At 42.4% G+C, this 17,423-nt stretch overlaps 1 long non-coding RNA gene across 2 annotated transcripts in view; it reads left to right on the forward strand.

The window, feature by feature from the left end:
• LOC125933750 (uncharacterized) overlaps positions 1 to 17,423 on the forward strand; it is a 45,814-nt gene that overhangs the window by 607 nt on the left and 27,784 nt on the right. For both annotated transcript variants that reach the window (XR_007461089.1, XR_007461088.1), the window contains exon 2: positions 1,514 to 1,622. This is a non-coding gene — a long non-coding RNA (uncharacterized LOC125933750). The remainder of the gene's footprint in view (positions 1 to 1,513; positions 1,623 to 17,423) is intronic.

Here is a 17,423-nt window from a genome sequence, read left to right on the forward strand (position 1 = left end):
TGAGGGAGTTTAGAGATCATCTGCAGTATCATCTAACTGGTTTTTCTTAAATGATTAAGTTACTAGCCCAGGGTTACTTTAGCTCCCAGTTAGGGCTATGCCCCCACCACACCCCCGGACTTGAACCCAGTCTCCCTCCCCTACTCCTGGCCCTGTCTTCTTTCCATTCGCCAGTAATTCAGCCTTTCTGGCTTGCTCCAGAGACAATGGAGAGAGTTACTGTGATTATTGAATGAATGTTAGGTGCCTGGCGCAGGGCCTGGCATGTGGGGTCGTTCATTATTTGATGACCCTACTAAGCCCTCCCAGAGTTAACAAACTAGCTGAAGAGTGGTCATGTGGTGTGACTGGGCTAGCAAGGGCTCTGGAGGTTAGAAAAATAATATGCCAGAACCGGGCAAAGAAATGACAGACCTCGTAGAACTGCATTTCTTATGCAGGTTGTTGGCAGCCAAGGACCTGTCTCAAAGCACACAGTGCAACTCTTTACCACCTCCCATCTTTGCAGAAATTCTGTAAGGCACTAGAAAGTGAGACAGGTATTTTCCAGTCTGGGGACCTGGAACAAGGCATTCCACTTCTCTGAGCCTCAGGTTCCCAATCTATTAAGTGGAAGATAATAATACCTACCTTGGGTGTTATGTGAGAGCTACAAAAGACATATTTTAAGTGCCTTCATGCACAATAGGTCCTTCAGGGTTCCAGGTATTAGGACATGGACATATTTGGGGGACCATTATTCAGCCTACCACAACGGTTTTAAATACTATTCTTATGCTCCTCAACTCCAAACTCATATATCTAATGCCACTCCACTTTGTCAATTAACCATTTAATAGGTGTTCCAAGCATTCCCAAACAGTATCTTCAAATCTACCACACCATTCACTCAATGGTTAAAAACTGAGTTCCTAAGAGTCATCCTTGATTCTTCTCTTTTCCTCACAACTCCTTTCCAAACCATAAACTCATCAGTCCGCCTCCAGTGTAGGTCTTGAATTTTCCCACTCATATCACCTCTACCCCAGTCCGAATCACCAGATGCCCTGGCCTCTACTATCACAGTAACCTACCTGCTTTCCCTGCTTCTTCTCTTGAACCCTTCCCTCACCCACCCCAAACTCAACTTATTTAACCTATTTTTATCACAGTGACCAGAGGATTGTGTTTTAAAACATAAGCCAGGTCACATTACTCCTCTGCTTCAAGTCTGTCAGTGGCTTACCATTGCATTCGGGATAATGCTTCTCTAACCTCACCTCTCCTCCTGTTCGATACTCTCTAAGCCCTGGCTTAGAAAATCCCAGAAACACCAACCTTCTTCCTGATGGTGGCCTTTGCAGTGTTTACATCCTGGATACTTGCCTCTCACCACTGAGGCTTCAGTCTAAAGAGTCTTACCCTCCCACCTCTAACATACCCCACCTCCTTATAACACTCACTGTCATATCATGCTGTGTTGTTTTCCAGTCCTCACTTCTGCCCCAAATAATCTTTCTTATTTATTTCTTAGTTCTCCATCTTCTAGAAGAGAAGCACCAGGAGAGAAAGGACCTTACCTGCCTGTTCATCGTTGTATTCCCAGCCCCTAGAGTCATAGCTGGCCCATTAGGAGGAATGCTGTAAGTATTTGTCAAATGAATGAGTAGAAAGAAAGGCAAGTCTGAATTTAACTCTTTTCCATTAGAGTGTAATGGAAAGACTGGAATCTGGACCTTACCCTAATTCCTGGGATGGGATGATCCTTGGGAGAATACACAAAACAGGCAGATGGTAATACCAATATGGTAAAGCCAACTGGTGAGTAACTGGTATCCAAGAGAAAGGCTTAGTATGCAATTTCTCCTTCTCTTCCTGGTAGCAGGTACAAGGGTCTCCTCAGCAGCAAGGTTCTGTGGCACTGAAGCCCGGCTGCCCATCAGAATGCCTTGGGAGCTTTTTGAAAATGCAGAGCCCTGGACCCTATCCCTGAACAACTGGATTTGGTTTTCTAGGAGCTTGGTCTGAGAATATGAATTTTTATAAAGTTTCAGGTGATTCTAAAGCAGGTGATCCTTGTTTCTAGTCTAGTCTGGGAAGCCCAGATCTAGGAATCCAACGGAAGGGTGCAGGAAAAGTGATGAGTGGTACAGAGGGCTGGGCCTCCAACTATGGGGCACATCTCCCCCTCCCTTTTCTTCCCCAGCATGAGAGACTAGCCAGGCTGCTTGTTCTTCCACTGGTAACATCTGTCGTTTCTGATCAGACTAATGCCTTTTTGTATGTGTGGTCCATTGAGTAACAGAACACTCACTGCCTGTGACTTTTTGCCCTACTCACCTGTGCCAGAATCAAGCACGAGGCTTTTGCAAAGCTTTCCCCTTAATCTTCCTCTCACTCCTCTCTAGTCTGGGCGGGCTTGAGCTAACAGTAGGTTTTCATGTATACAAAGGTATTAAGTAAGGTTCATCTAGGTATCTATATCTGTATCTACATATTTTTTTTAATTTTTTTTAATGTTTATTTATTTTTGAGACAGAGAGAGACAGAACATGAATGGGGGAGGGTCAGAGAGAGAGGGAGACACAGAATCTGAAGCAGGCTCCAGGCTCTGAGCTGTCAGCACAGAGCCCCATGCGGGGCTCGAACTCACAGACCGTGAGATCATGACCTGAGCCAAAGTCGGATGCTTAACCAACTGAGCCACCCAGGCGCCCCTGTATCTACATATTTTTTAAATAGACTTTTTTTTTTAAGAGCTGTCTTAGGTTCACAGTAAAATTGACTGGAAAGTACAGAGAGTTCCTATATACCCCCTGCCCCCACACATGGATAGTTTTCCCCATGATCCACATCTCCCACCAGACTGGTACATTTGTAACAATCAGTGCACCTGCACTGATACATCTTTACCACCCGAAGTCCATTGTTTTCCCTAGGGTTCACTCTTTGAGTTGTGAGTTCTATGTGTTTAGACAAATGTATAATGACATGTATCCATGATAATAATACCATATAGAATAATTACACTGCCCTAAAAATCCTCTGTGTTCTGCCTATTTGTCCCTCTCTCCCAGGCCCCTGGCAATTACCGATCTTTTTATTGTCCCCATAGTTTTGCCTTTTCCAGAATGTCATATAGTTGGGATTACACAGGGTGTAGACTTTTCAGATTGGCTTCTTTCATTTAGTAACATGCTTTTAAGTGTCACCGATGCCCTTTCATGGATTGATAGCTCATTTGTTTGTAGTGCTGAGTAATATTCCATTGTCTGTAGGTATCATTGTTTTGTTTATCCATTCACCTGCTGAAGGCCATCTTGGATATTTCCACTTTTCCGCAATTTTAGATAAAGCTGCTATAAATATCTGTGTTCAGGTTTTTGTGTGGACATAAGTTTCCAATTCCTTTGGGTAAATACCAAAGAGCCCATTTGTTGGATTGTATGGGGAAGAGTATGTTTATTTCTGTAAGAAACTGCTAATCTGTCTTCTAAAGTGGCTGCACCATTATGAATTCCCACCAGTTAGGTTCATCTATATTTCAGAGGAAATGAATTCTGGAATTTTCTGAAGAGGAACTAGGAAAGCAGGGTAGGATGAAGTAAGAATAGAAACCAGCCTTAGGGAAATGGTGACAAGGTGAAATAGTAGCAGAAAAAAAGAGAAGGAGGAAGGGGGTTTATGTTTCTGTTCCTTCTTTGCTTTGTCTTTATTAATAATATTCATGCCACTGCAGACCCACCCATACCCTAAGCCCTGAATTAAGCTGAAGTGAGAGGCAGGGACTGTGACTGATGATCTGCCCCTAAGCAAACCAAGAGCAGAGGAATCTCAAGTACATTTTGTCAAGAAGAAGTGGGTATACTATTCCTAGAACAAAGTAGCTCTCAAAAAAATGTTTGTTGGGGCACATGAAAAGATGTTCAACGTCGCTCCTTATCAGGGAAATACAAATCAAAACCACACTCAGATATCACCTCATGCCAGTCAGAGTGGCCAAAATGAACAAATCAGGAGACTATAGATGCTGGAGAGGATGTGGAGAAACGGGAACCCTCTTGCACTGTTGGTGGGAATGCAAATTGGTGCAGCCGCTCTGGAAAGCAGTGTGGAGGTTCCTCAGAAAATTAAAAATAGACCTACCCTATGACCCAGCAATAGCACTGCTAGGAATTTACCCAAGGGATACAGGAGTACTGATGCATAGGGGCACTTGTACCCCAATGTTTATAGCAGCACTCTCAACAATAGCCAAATTATGGAAAGAACCTAAATGTCCATCAACTGATGAATGGATAAAGAAATTGTGGTTTAGGGGCACCTGGGTGGCTCAGTCGGTTAAGGGTCCAACTTCAGCTCAGGTCACGATCTCGCGGTCCGTGAGTTTGAGCCCCGCGTCGGGCTCTGGGCTGATGGCTCAGAGCCTGGAGCCTGCTTCCAATTCTGTGTCTCCCTCTCTCTCTGCCCCTCCCCCGTTCATGCTCTGTCTCTCTCTGTCTCAAAAATAAATAAACATTAAAAAAAATTTTTTTTTAAATGAAAAAAAGAAATTGTGGTTTATATACACAATGGAATACTACGTGGCAATGAGAAAGAATGAAATATGGCCTTTTGTAGCAACATGGATGGAACTGGAGAGTGTGATGCTAAGTGAAATAAGCCATACAGAGAAAGACAGATACCATATGGTTTCACTCTTATGTGGATCCTGAGAAACTTAACAGAAACCCATGGGGGAGGGGAAGGAAAAAAAAAAAAAAAAGACGTTAGAGTGGGAGAGAGCCAAAGCATAAGAGACTGTTAAAAACTGAGAACAAACTGAGGGTTGATGGGGGGTGGGAGGGAGTGGAGGGTGGGTGATGGGTAGTGAGGAGGGCACCTTTTGGGATGAGCACTGGGTGTTGTATGGAAACCAATTTGACAATAAACTTCATATATTGAAAAAAAAATAAAAAAAATGTTTGTTGGATGCAGGCATAAATGAAAACATAAATTCCTCAGTTTACCATTCAAATGTCTTAAATCTATTAGAATCCTTGGTTCAGCTTCAGGAACTCAGACCTGCTCACGATGCCATAGACACTATCTTCCTTCATTCTTTCTTCTAGAAAATTGGTGCCCGCTGTGTTCCAGGGAATAAGCTAGGTACTAAATATGACTCTTGTGCATTTAAGGACAGAGCTCAATTTGACCCATGTCTTGATTTCATTATTGGAGGGCCACTGGCTCTGAGCACAGTGAACAGGTAGAGGAGTTGGTGTGAGAAGCTTTTGGTTTTAAAGTAAAGGTCAGGACTATGCTCAGGTTCTGCTGATGTAGTTGGTTCTGCTCTAAATCTTTTGCACAAATAATGTTAAATAGAATGTATGAAGGAATTAAGTGGGACCTATGAGGAATGAATGTTACCCATACAAAATAATGAGATGGGAGGAGGGGTGAAATATATTGCCATCTAGGCAAAATGATTAATCCATGTGGAAGGAATTGGTCTCTAACTCCCATACATAACTACAGTTACTTTACTGAGGAATGGACATTTTGTATTTTGTGGCAACTTTGGGGGGATACCACATTTTTTTCTACATGTGCCTGTTTTGGGTTCCATTTTCCACCTAAAATTATATACACGAGGGAAATAAATGATTCTGTAAACAAAGAATGAGATCATCTGTATCTCAAAGACCTTGATGGAAGGGCATGGTTAATGACCAAAATTCTAATGTTGTCACTGGAGTCCTGGCAGAATTGTATCTGACACTCTTTGGCTATCTGGTGATACTTTTAAAAGTTTCTCATACACTTCAAGGATAAATACAATGCAGCCATCTTCCAGACGAGCCACCTGTAGTATATGCTTAGGCCTCATTGACATGGTTTTAGGAAAAGCATTTCCCCATCCTCAGAATCTATACCATAAGCCCTTTTTAAGCGGAGACAGCTTTCCTCTTCTGTTGAACTACCCCCTGGTATCAAGCCCAGTGCAAAGCATGAAGAGGGAGCTCAGTAATGACAAGTAAGTAGAAAGATTAATTGAATCTTAATGTCTTTGCAGAACAGCTTCTGGTAAAATAGATCCTAGAAGCATGTTTTTCCTATCAATGCAATTTATGTGGCAGCTAATACTGGAGGCCAGAGAGATCGGGACAAGGGTTTGTTACCAAAGATGCCTCCTCTTGAGTAAAATTAGTTGGAATCAGATAAGATACCATGGAGAAAGGGCTTTTGTGCTAACCAAATCAACATTAGCCTTTCTCTTGAACTGCCTTTCTGTTTCAGTGGAAGGGAGAAACCAAAAAAAAACCTCAAGCAATAGGGAAAAAGACTGTATTGACAAATAAATAAAATGAGTAACGAGGGAGGATAGAACAAATTCAAAGTCCTGAAAAGAAACAGAAAGAGGCCAAGATATTAATGATAGCTCTAACAGTATAACCCAAACTTTGATCACTACGTTGAATCTCTTGAAGTGTTCTGTGGGCTTCTCAAACATACATTTTTATTTCCAGGATATGAAATCCTAAAGAATCTATACCCTTTATCGTCTGTTCACAGATTAAGTATTTTCAAAAAGCTGATTCTCTTTTGAGGTTGGTGCAAAACGGAGCTAAAAGCTGCACCCCTGAGTGGAATGATGAACACCGTGACAATGTGGTGCCGTTCTGCCACTGGCCTCACTGCCCCCGCCTTGCTCTCTCCAAGCCATCCTTCTCACTGCTGCTAGAGCAATCTTTCTAAAACTCATTTTACTTCCTAGCATAGCCTACACCCTCTAAGAGCTTTCTGTGTCTCTAGAATTGAAACTAGACTCATCATCTGGCTCATGCCTACCTCTGCAATCCATTTCCCACTTTCTACCCCCTCAACCTCACCTCCAGTGACACTGCATCAGGTAAAATGCTTTTAGTTGTGAGTAACATGAAATTCTACCTGATCTTTTAAACCATGAAGGGAATACCCGCTTCCACTTACCTGGTCAGAGGTTGGTCAGCTCATTGGCTCCATTTCTGTGGCATCCCCCTCACTCTATGCGACATCCTTATCCACTGGTTGGCTCTCCTTGAGGTAGCAAAATAGAAACCAGTAGCTCTCAGGTTTACATGCTTTTTCTTCCATGTGAATGCATCTCTTCTCCCAACCATCAAACCAAAATCCTGGACTTCTTTCTGTTTGGGCATATCCAGCCCTGACCTAACATCTCTGAGGAATGCCATGGCTGATTTGCTTAGGCTTGGATGACACACTTCTCTGAGAACCAGCTACAACAAAAGAATGGATTCCACTGACTGCCTAAGGCCGATCAAGACCCATCCTTGGAGCTGGGAATAAGGTCAATTATATTCAACCCATGGCTGGGAAATTTGGAGGGAAGGAGAGAATGGATGCAGAATAACCATCTTCAGAATCCAAATTACTTACGATTCTCTAGGCCTTTCATCCCGTGGTATAGCTCTCTTTTCTCTTTCTGAAATATTCTTTCCCCATTTGATCTGTCTGGCAAACTCCTACTCTGCTCTCAACTCCAGACCAAGCATTTCACCCTCTGTAAGATCTTTCAGGCTCCCTCTTCCCAAACAGTGGATTAAGTCCTTCTGTGTACCGTTCTTATACCCAGTACAAACTAAATTTATTGCCTTACTCATTGTTCATGGATTACTTGTTTGATAGATTTATCTCCCCCCAATAGACAGTTAAGTTCTTGAGTACAGAAACCCTCTTTTTTGTAATCCTTACTTTTGACATTTATAAAATGACCAGAGCATATATGCGTATCCTTTAAATAAATTCTGAGTTTTGTTAATTCTACTAGAGATTGATCACCATCTGTTGATGACCTAGTTATGTGCTCTGTGTGGAGGTGTGACCTCCTCTGATGTCTAACCTCAAGAAAGAGACAGATCCTCAAAAAAAGTAAATGGAGCCAGGAGCAAAAGAAACAGAAGGCGAAATGCCTGAGTCACTCTGGTTCTTGGCCTTCTTGGTCCTGGTTGAGAGGGAATCTAGAGGTCCTTGAGTGTCCAAGTCATTTCTAGTTTCCAAAAGCACCCTCTAACTATGAAGGCAGCTCAGGCACCAGACAACAGGCTTTCCTATATGAACCTCAAGCTGGAAACCTGGCCAACCAGATTACCTACTTCCATGTTATGTTCCATGCTGTGATAATTTTATTATTCCTAACCAAAAAAGGGAAAGCTTGCTCTAAATAGTATTTCCTTTCACCTTACAGCTCCAAAAAAAGAATACCATCTTTTACCTTTCCTCAACTCCTAGTATCTCTAAGGGGTGGAGCAAAGAATTGAACATTTCCAAAAAAGGAAGTGGAATGATCGTCCTTATCGGCAATTGTTTTTAACACACTTACTTTTGGTAGGGCACAAACACCTGTCACTGAGAAACGTAAGAAGGCCTTGCAAAATTTTAGGGAAGCTAATAATGAATTCACAAATGATAAGTGGTCTGCAAATCATAACATTGATTATAGTAATGCAAGTATTCTGGAGGACCCTGGGATTCGAAAATGAAAAGACATTTGCTGTAGTAGATGCTAGTGTCTGTCATTAGAGTCATAAAAGCAGCAGAAGAGAGGCTCTGTGACCTAAGTGAAGTCACATATAAATGTAACAGCTAGAGACCATGAATAAGTATATGATAGTGTAGTATAAATTATACATCTGTTTTAGCACTGCGGCAACATTATTTGACTGATCACTGAGGGAGTGATCAGTATGGAATGATATTAGTCAGGAAAGGCTCTTGAAGGGGTGAGTCACAGGTTTTCGAACAAGAGGCTGACATGATGTAGTTGGCACTCAAAAAATATTGTCTTAGCAACTCTGTAGAGAATGAACTGAGATGGGAAAGCACAAATCAGGGAGACCAGGTAGGAGGCGGTAATGCAAACGAGGTGATGGGCGCCTGGACTGCCGTGTGGGCTGTGAAATAGAGTTGGAATGGCTTAGAGAAGGCGATGCAGTAGGTTGCATAATAGCGTGGGCCTTGCAGACAAAACTGATTTGGGCACCGATCCTGGCTCCAACTGACTGGCTGTGTTACTTGGGTAACTAACCTACCTGCTCCGGGTCTGTTCATTTATCTGGAAAATGCACTTGCGGGTGCTTGTTGTTTTTGCTGTCCAGTATTTGAACGTCCTTCCTAAGCAAATCTGAGTGAATCCCAATGTAGGGGGAAGACACGCAGGGGAACCTGCTTCTCCCACCAGGCCCTTGCATCTAGGGCATCGATCGGCACGTGCTCTGAGTAGGACCAGTTGGTGCCCACCCGCCTGTCTGTCTGTACTGCGGAATAGTGATGCAAAGACACTGCAGTCGGTTTGAGAATCTTTGAGCTCTCCGTGCTAAGATTAGAATCCAGAAGTGTGGTACCTGGCTGGCTCAGTCGTTAGAGCATGTGACTTTTTTTTTTTTTTTTAATGTTTATTTATTTTTGAGAGAGAGAGACAGAGCATGAGCAGGGAAGGGGCAGAGAGAGAAGGAGACACAGAATCGGAAGCAGGCTCCAGGCTTCGAGCTGTCAGCACAGAGCCCGACGCGGGGCTCAAACTTATGAGCCACGAGATCACGACCTGAGCCGAAGTTGGATGCTCAACCGACTGAGCCACCCAGGCGCCCCTAAAGCATGTGACTCTTGATCTCAGGGTTGTGAGTTCAAGCCTCACAGTGGGCATGGAGCTTACTTTAAGAAAAGAAGAAGAATCCAGAGACATGGTGGAACACGTCCTCAGAAATTGTTGCTGAGGTAGGATCTCAGTTTCGTGCTCTACTTCTTCCCGTGGCTTCGCCCTGAACCCAGTCCTCTACCTTCCTATGGGCTGTGTGAGTTGCCCAACACCTTTCCAGTTAATTCCTCTTCTGTTTAAGTTACCTGCCATTTGCTCTCAAGAACCCTGACTAGAACATGACCTCATAGGACTATTTTGAGGATTGAATAAGACGATGTATATAAGGCCTTTAGCCCAGTACTTGTCATGGGTAAACACTTACTGAATCATTGATCTGAGAAACAACAAAGAAAATGACAGAATAGTGACAGACTTGGATACTTGGTTAGTTGTGGGAGAAGAATAAAAAGGAAGAATGGGGAAGGTAACACTAAGTTTACAAACCTGTCTTCCACATCCTTATTCTACCTCGAACAAGAATCTAGAAGCCAACAGAAGGATGGTTAGGCGTTAATGGCGAAATACTGACCTCTCAGCATGTCGACTGAGAACAAGGTAGTTTACTCACATGACAAAGTCTAAACTTGTCAGCCTGGCCCGTAAGGCACTTCATAACCCTGTTCAAACCTGCCTTTCCAGCCCTGAAGCTTGCCACTCCCCAAGAAGCATCTGACGCCATACTCAAATCACGCTGCTTGGTGTCCCAAGAACACATCGTGTTATTCTGAGCTCTGCTGCCTCTCACACTCTGCTCTCTTTGCCTGAAATGTCCTTCTCATCCTCCTTCGACTTCACCTCATTTAGGACTTGGGTTGCATCTCTTACCCTCAATGAAGCCCTTCCCTAATTCCTTCCAGGCAATGTTACATTTTATTCTGAAGTGCTCTTTTTTAAAAAAACGAAATTCTTTTCCATCATTTTTTAAGTTTATTTATCTTCGAAAGAGAGAGAGGGAGAGCACGCGAGCAGGGGAGGGGCAGAGAGAGAGAGAGGAGACAGAGAATCCCGAGCAGGCTCCCACGCTGTCAATACAGAGCCAGATGCGGGGCTTGAACCCACAAACCACGTGATCATGACCCAAGCCAAAACCAAGAGTAGGATGCTTAATTGACTGAGCCACCCAGATGCCCCTAAAGTGCACTTTGTGTCTCTCTCCTGCACTCCCTTGTGTGGCCCCAGACCCCACGGACTGTGGTTTGGCCCTCCTTGTATCGCCATTGCCTGACATTGTCTGGACTTAGCCAGTACTTCACAGGCTCATTGTTGAGCAGCCAGAACGTTCCTTTATAATTTGGTTAGAGATAAAAGGGTATGTGTCTAAGACAACGTGATTCGACAATCCACAGACAAAAGTCAGTTTTGTTCATTATGTGTTTATGTATTAAGTAACAAATACAAGTCCTTTTAACTTCCCAGGTCCTGAAGGGCAGAGTTCTATGTTAACTCACTTTGTACCCATTGGGTTTTACCCTAACCAGCAGGACAAAGGAATTGGAATCCTTTTTAGGTGTTGCTTTGATGTAACCAAAGCAGTGTTGCTCGTATGCTGAAGAAGCTGTGGTTGGAGACCCTGAGAGTAAGAGGCCAGCCCAGCAACCTTGGTCAGGTTTTTCTGTACTTTGAAGCCCTGATACCTGTGACTTACCCAACTCATCTTTCCTGAATAGGAACGCTAATGAAAATGATTATTTCCATTTGCAGTTCCCCAAGTTAGCTTAAGCACAGGTTTCCAGAGAAACATAGCCATGAGGCCAAAATTTAGTTTTATCTTCCATTGCCCTCAGAAATTATTCTTCTTTATCTCCTAAAGACATTTTAAGAGATTTCACTTTTTTTTTTTTAATGTTTATTTATTTTTGAGAGAGAGAGAGCGTGCACAAGCAGGGGAGGGACAGAGAGAGGGGGAGACACAGAATGTGAAGCAGGCTCCAGGCTCCGAGCTGTCAGCACAGAGGCCCATTGCGGGGTTCGAACTCACGAACTGTGAGATCATGACCTGAGCCGAAGTTGGATGCTTAACCGACTGAGCCACCCAGGCGCCCCAACTGATTTCACTTTTAATTTAATTTTTAAATAAATAATACATTCTGTGGTTCAAAATTCAAAAGTATACAGTGCAAAGTGTGTCCCATCACCTTGCACCCTGGCCATCTGGCTTCTCTCCCTGTGGGCAACCACAATTATTGCTTTCTCATGCTTTCTTCCCAAGATATTTTATGCACAGAAGGAAATATTTTTCAATTTCCTACTACGTGTTACAGAAAAGTTAAATTAGCACACATTGTTCTGCATCTTACCTTTTAGTCACTAAATGATATATCTTACAGGTCTTCTCCTATCAGTACATATCAGTGCCTACATTTTTTTCCTGGCCGTTAGGGTTCCTCCCCCCAATCCTTTCTATTTTATGAACAATTCAGCAGCTCTTTTAAACCTCCTTTCAAGGAGCGCCTGGGGGGCTCAGTCAGTTAAGCGTCCTACTCTTGGTTTCGGCATAGGTCGTGATTTCACAGCTCATGATTTTGAGCCCCATGTCAGGCTCTGCGCTGTCAGCACAGAACCTGCTTGAGATTTCTTTCTTTCCTTCTCTCTCTCTCAATAAATAAATTAACACAAAAAATTTTAAATAAGTAAATAAATTTCCCTTCAAACTTCCTAACCAGTCTCTGCCTTCTTTATTCTCAAAAAATGCTGTCTCTCTTAACTCACAGAGGAAACAGAAACCATTAGATAAAGATGCTCTCAATTTCCTGCCGCCTGTCTGCCTTGTACTTCAGACTCCTTTGGTTCCAAATAGCACACGGTTCTCAGGATAAGCGCGTGCTCTGGTCTCTGCCTCTTTCCGTATGCCATTCCCATTCTTACCATCCTTGATTTGCCCGGGGAGCTTCTGTTAACCTTTGAAATCTGAGTTTGGAAATCAGGCCAGAGGGAGTTAATCCACTGATGCGGTGTGGTTCATCTATACCTTGTTCCTCTTCCACTGTTGTGATTATGCTGGTTTGAGATTTGTTTACAAGTCTATGCTCCCATAGGTCCGTGAGCACCTTGAGAACTAATTCATTTCAGGATGCCCAGCACTTAGCACAGAGAGTCTGGTAACAGAAGCTACTCAATAAATATTTGTTAAATAAATGAATAAATAATGTGGAAGTGATCTAAGCCACTCTGTTATGGCAAGTATTTGCAAGACAGTAGAATGAATCTTCAACTTTGCACAGTGTAGCAGTAACAGTGTTGGGCCTGAAATAATCATGAGAACCCATGCTGGTCCACAGAAGCAGACTTTTCTCACGTGTTCATTGCTCTGTCCTCAATGTCTAGAAGAGTGCCTGGCTCTTGAGCGCTAAGAATGAGGCTTTGTGTTATATTTGTATCCTAATCTACTGAAGACACCCTTTATTTCAAATACTCTGCAAGGAGAAAGCTAGAACCACAGCTAGAACATATCCAGTACCCAGGCACGGGTAAGTTATCAGAAAGCCAGTGAATTAGTTTAAGTTGGACAAACTCAACCAATTGACTTTTACAAAAGTATCGTATAGATTAAATGGACACATTTCCCATAGCCTCAGGTTTTTCCAAGTTTAGTGGTAATCACATGCTTCATCTGGGAACTAAAACAAAAACCTCAGATACTCTTGAGGAGGCAGGGCTCTCAGCTCATCTTGTATAAACACCAAAGAGCAGTAGCGTGACAATCAGGCACAGGGGCTCTTTGATATAAACTGTGGATACAAAGTGAAGTAAGACCTTTACCCTGCCTGACCTGTCTCCTAAGAGGGCTCTTTCTTCACTGTAGTCCTTTGGTTGCCAGAATGCAGATACTTTCCTGCCCTTTCTTCCTTGTCTTACTGAACAGTAGTAACATGCAGTAATATACATAGTTATAACATACAGTAATGTCAATTCTCTGTCAGTTTATGAAAATAAGATTCTTTCCTCCTGATGCTTCTTTTTTTTAATGTCTATTTATTCTGAGAGAGAGAGAGAGAGTGAGTGTGAGAGCGGGGTAAGGGCAGAGAGAGAGGGAGAGAAAAATATCCCAAGCAGACTCCACTCTGTCAGTGCATAGCCCGATGCAGGGCTCAAACTCACGAAACCGTGAGATCGTGACCTGAGCTGAAATCAAGAGTTGTACGCTCAACTGCCTGAGCCACCCAGGCGCCCCTCATCCTGATGCTTCTGATCAAACACCATGGTGACCCACAGATTACTTTTAGACCAAGACTGAATCAAAATTTCATGTTTATAGTTTTCATTTCCACTGTGTTCAATAAATATTTGTGGACTGACTGAATGAATACTTTGCCATTAATTAGCTCTGTAACCTTGGGCAAATTTTATTTACATTTTCTAGGCTTCATTATCCTCATGTATGCAATAAAGTTTGATTGTCATATTTCTCAAACTGTTTTTAATAGTTAAAACCCATTCTTCAAACAAAGTCTTAGAACCCAATATGTAACAGAAAAAAGTGGGGCTACTCCAAATAAAATAGGTTTGGAGACCTTTAGACCCCTTGCTTCACCTTGTCCTTCTCCACCTTTGTTTCTATTCTGAGCCGCTCTGCTGAGCCCCAGGGCTCTGTGAGGTACCATCTAAAAACATCTCTGCACGTGGGGCGCCTGGGTGGCTCAGTCAGTTAAGCATCTGACTTCGACTCAGGTCATGATCTCACGGTCCGTGAGTTCGAGCCCCGCGTCGGGCTCTGTGCTGACAGCTCAGAGCCTGGAGCCTGTTTCAGATTCTGTGTCTCCCTCTCTCTCTGGCCCTCCAGTTCATGCTCTGTCTCTCTCTGTCTCAAAAATAAATAAACGTTTAAAAAAAAAATCTCTGCACTCAATGATCATATATTTAACATTGACCCCTGACTTGTAAGGAAACTTATTGTCATTAGGGACCAGAGATTCCCAACCTGCAGCCTCCTAATTCTTAGGGATTAAACAAGGTAAAGCCATTGAGGCAAATTAAAATATGAAGTTTCTTTGCTTTGGAAAGTATTATATCAACTCAACTAATGTCAGTTGATTACTTAATGCCAAGCGGAATTGAAAACTCTGTGTATCCTTGATAAATTAACAATGAATATGAACATGTTAACAATGAACTACGAACATGGCAACATAATTACATTGCTAACATAATTTTCAGTAGACAAAATTTCTCAATACATTATGAAAATGAGGGGGTGGGGTTAATGAAAAGAATCCCTAGGGAATGAAAAGGGTGACAATAATGATGATGAATTAATTCCATTTCCTTCCTTCTCGTACACGTAAAATGAGGCAGGGAAGGGTGGAGTGACTTGCTGAGGACCTGACAGCTTTGCAGCAGAATCTGCTGCAAAACGCAGCGCTTGTAACATCCAGCCCAGTCCTCTTTCCCAGCCATGTTGCGTTCCTCTATGAGTTTAGGCTTTACGTGTCTGGGACCACAGTCACACAGCTACAGAAGGATAGAGCATCCTCATTATCTCAGTCTTCATGATCTGAATTCCTGAGGTTTGAAGTTGAGTAGGAGAGTAAGAGTCATCATAACCTAGAAATGTTTACTTATCAAATGACGGCTTATGAAACCCACTCAAATATCCAGCTCCATTAAACATGAGCATTGATTCTCCTCTTTGGGATCAGCTCCTTTGTCAGGTCTCCAGCTGATGACTGCATTTTTATACATATTTGACAATATAGTACAAATATAATGCAAATCAACTACAAAGAGAAATTGCACATCTTGCAAAAGCTATAGAATTTTTTGAGATTAATGAAAGAAGGCCCATGTGCTTAGTCCGTAGTGCAAGAGAGGGAAAGATGTGGGTGATATTGAAGAAGCAGACAAAGGACAGATTAGGGAGGGTCTTGTGGCTCTCAGTGGTTTTCATTTTCATCAGTACTGGGAATTTTGGGGGGCCTTTAAGCAAGGGAAGTGACAATCAGATTTATGTCTAAAATTTTCATTTTGACACTGGCAAATACTCTAAAATATATGACCTTGCAGTTGTATTCCTGTGATTCCATCCCATGGGTGCATCACCACATGTATGAAATGACACGTGTGAGGTTTTTATTGTTGCATTACTTGTAACAGCCAAAAAAGGACCCAGTTGTGATGTGCAGCAGAGGGGGCCTGGTTTAACAATGATGGGATGGCCTGCCGCTGTGGAAACAGACAAGGAAGGTCTCTATGTACTGATATGGAAAGAGTTTTAGGATGTGTTGTAAGTGAAAGAAAGCAAGATATAGAACGGTGTAGAACAATGTCTCTGGTAGGCTACCTTTTGTGTAATAAGTTAGGAGATATTTTTGCATATGTTTGCATTTGCCTAAAAAACCCAAGAAGGATTAAAAAAAAAGAAAAGAAAATGAAAAAGACACCAATGGAAATGGTTATCATTAGAGGGTCGGGGTGAGAAATGCAGGAATGGATGCAAGACATATGTTTTTTTGTAGTATGTCGAATTTGGAACCATGGAAATGTACCTCATAAAAATAAATGTACATTTAAAAATCACTCTGGCTGCTCTGTGGAGAGTGGTTGTAGGGACAGAAGAGTAGGAGCTGGGGGTCCATTTAGAAAGCTACTGATGTAGTTCAGGCAAGGGCTGATGGCGGCTAGACCGGAAGGCAGCCGCGGAGGAGGTGAGAAGCAGTTGGCTTGAGGGTACAGAGCTGATGAATTTGTTGATGGATTGGGTATAGCATGTGAAAGAAGAAAAAAGGAATCAAGGATAATTCCTAGATAGTTGTCTAGAGCAGCTAGAGGAGACAAGATGGAGTTGGGGGGGTGGGGGGAGGCCAAGGAAGAGCCAGAATCAAGAGTTCTCTTTTGGACGTGTTGAGACCATGTTAAATGGAAAGGTCCACGACCAAAAAGGAATACCTAGAAGGATAAAGTCAGCAGATTCTTCCAAAGATGAGTTCAGCTCCCCTGAGTTCAAATTAAAAGAGTGAGAGACCCTGACAAAATCAATAAAACCCTCAAACAAATGTCCATCTTCATTTTTGTGCTACACAAATCAAATAGACAGGAAAGAATGTCATTTGTGCTTCTTTGGAATTTTATTGGGAAAAAAAAAACTAGGTTAAAAATTCGGAGTCAATCATCTGATTTGTTCTTGGTTCCTAAAGTCAGCCTGTAGTTACCACGGTAGCCTACATTTTGTTAAATATAAAGTAAAAGAAATATAGTTTCATAATTTTTACTTCTTTATTCAAGATAAAGTTCAAATCAAAGATTTTTCACTATTCCATATGAAATGTAAGCGGCCTTCTCGAAGTGGCCTTTCCAGTGTCCTGAACAAAGTGCAAACAAATGTAATTTGGGAAACAAATACAAACTTTTTCTCTTAGACACTAAGTTTACATCTTTGTTAACAGAATGACTTAGTACATAACCTGGACTGATAATGCGGCAGGAGGTAGAGAGTAACAGTTTTTCCTACTTTACCTCTTGAGGAGGTAGTAAATATTTTTGGGTAAGAAAAAGAACTGCTTTCTGAAGAATTCTACCTTCAACTATTAATTTGTCTTTTGTGTGTTAGCCCTGAGTAGGACAGACTTTGGGAAATGTTCCAACGTTAATGTAAGTCAGGGTGTTACAAGCTGTGCTTGCTGCAATGCCCAGTGTCTCAGAAAGTTCAGGATGCCAAAATAAATTACCACGTGGCTTAAACAACAAACATTTAGTTCTCACGGTTCTGGAGGTTAAAAGTCTCAGCTCAGGGTGTCAGCAAGGTCAGGTTCTGGTAAGAACTCTCTTCCTG

Source organism: Panthera uncia (genome assembly GCF_023721935.1).
Source record: "Panthera uncia isolate 11264 chromosome A1 unlocalized genomic scaffold, Puncia_PCG_1.0 HiC_scaffold_16, whole genome shotgun sequence".
In the NCBI taxonomy this organism is placed as follows: Eukaryota; Metazoa; Chordata; class Mammalia; order Carnivora; family Felidae; genus Panthera; species Panthera uncia.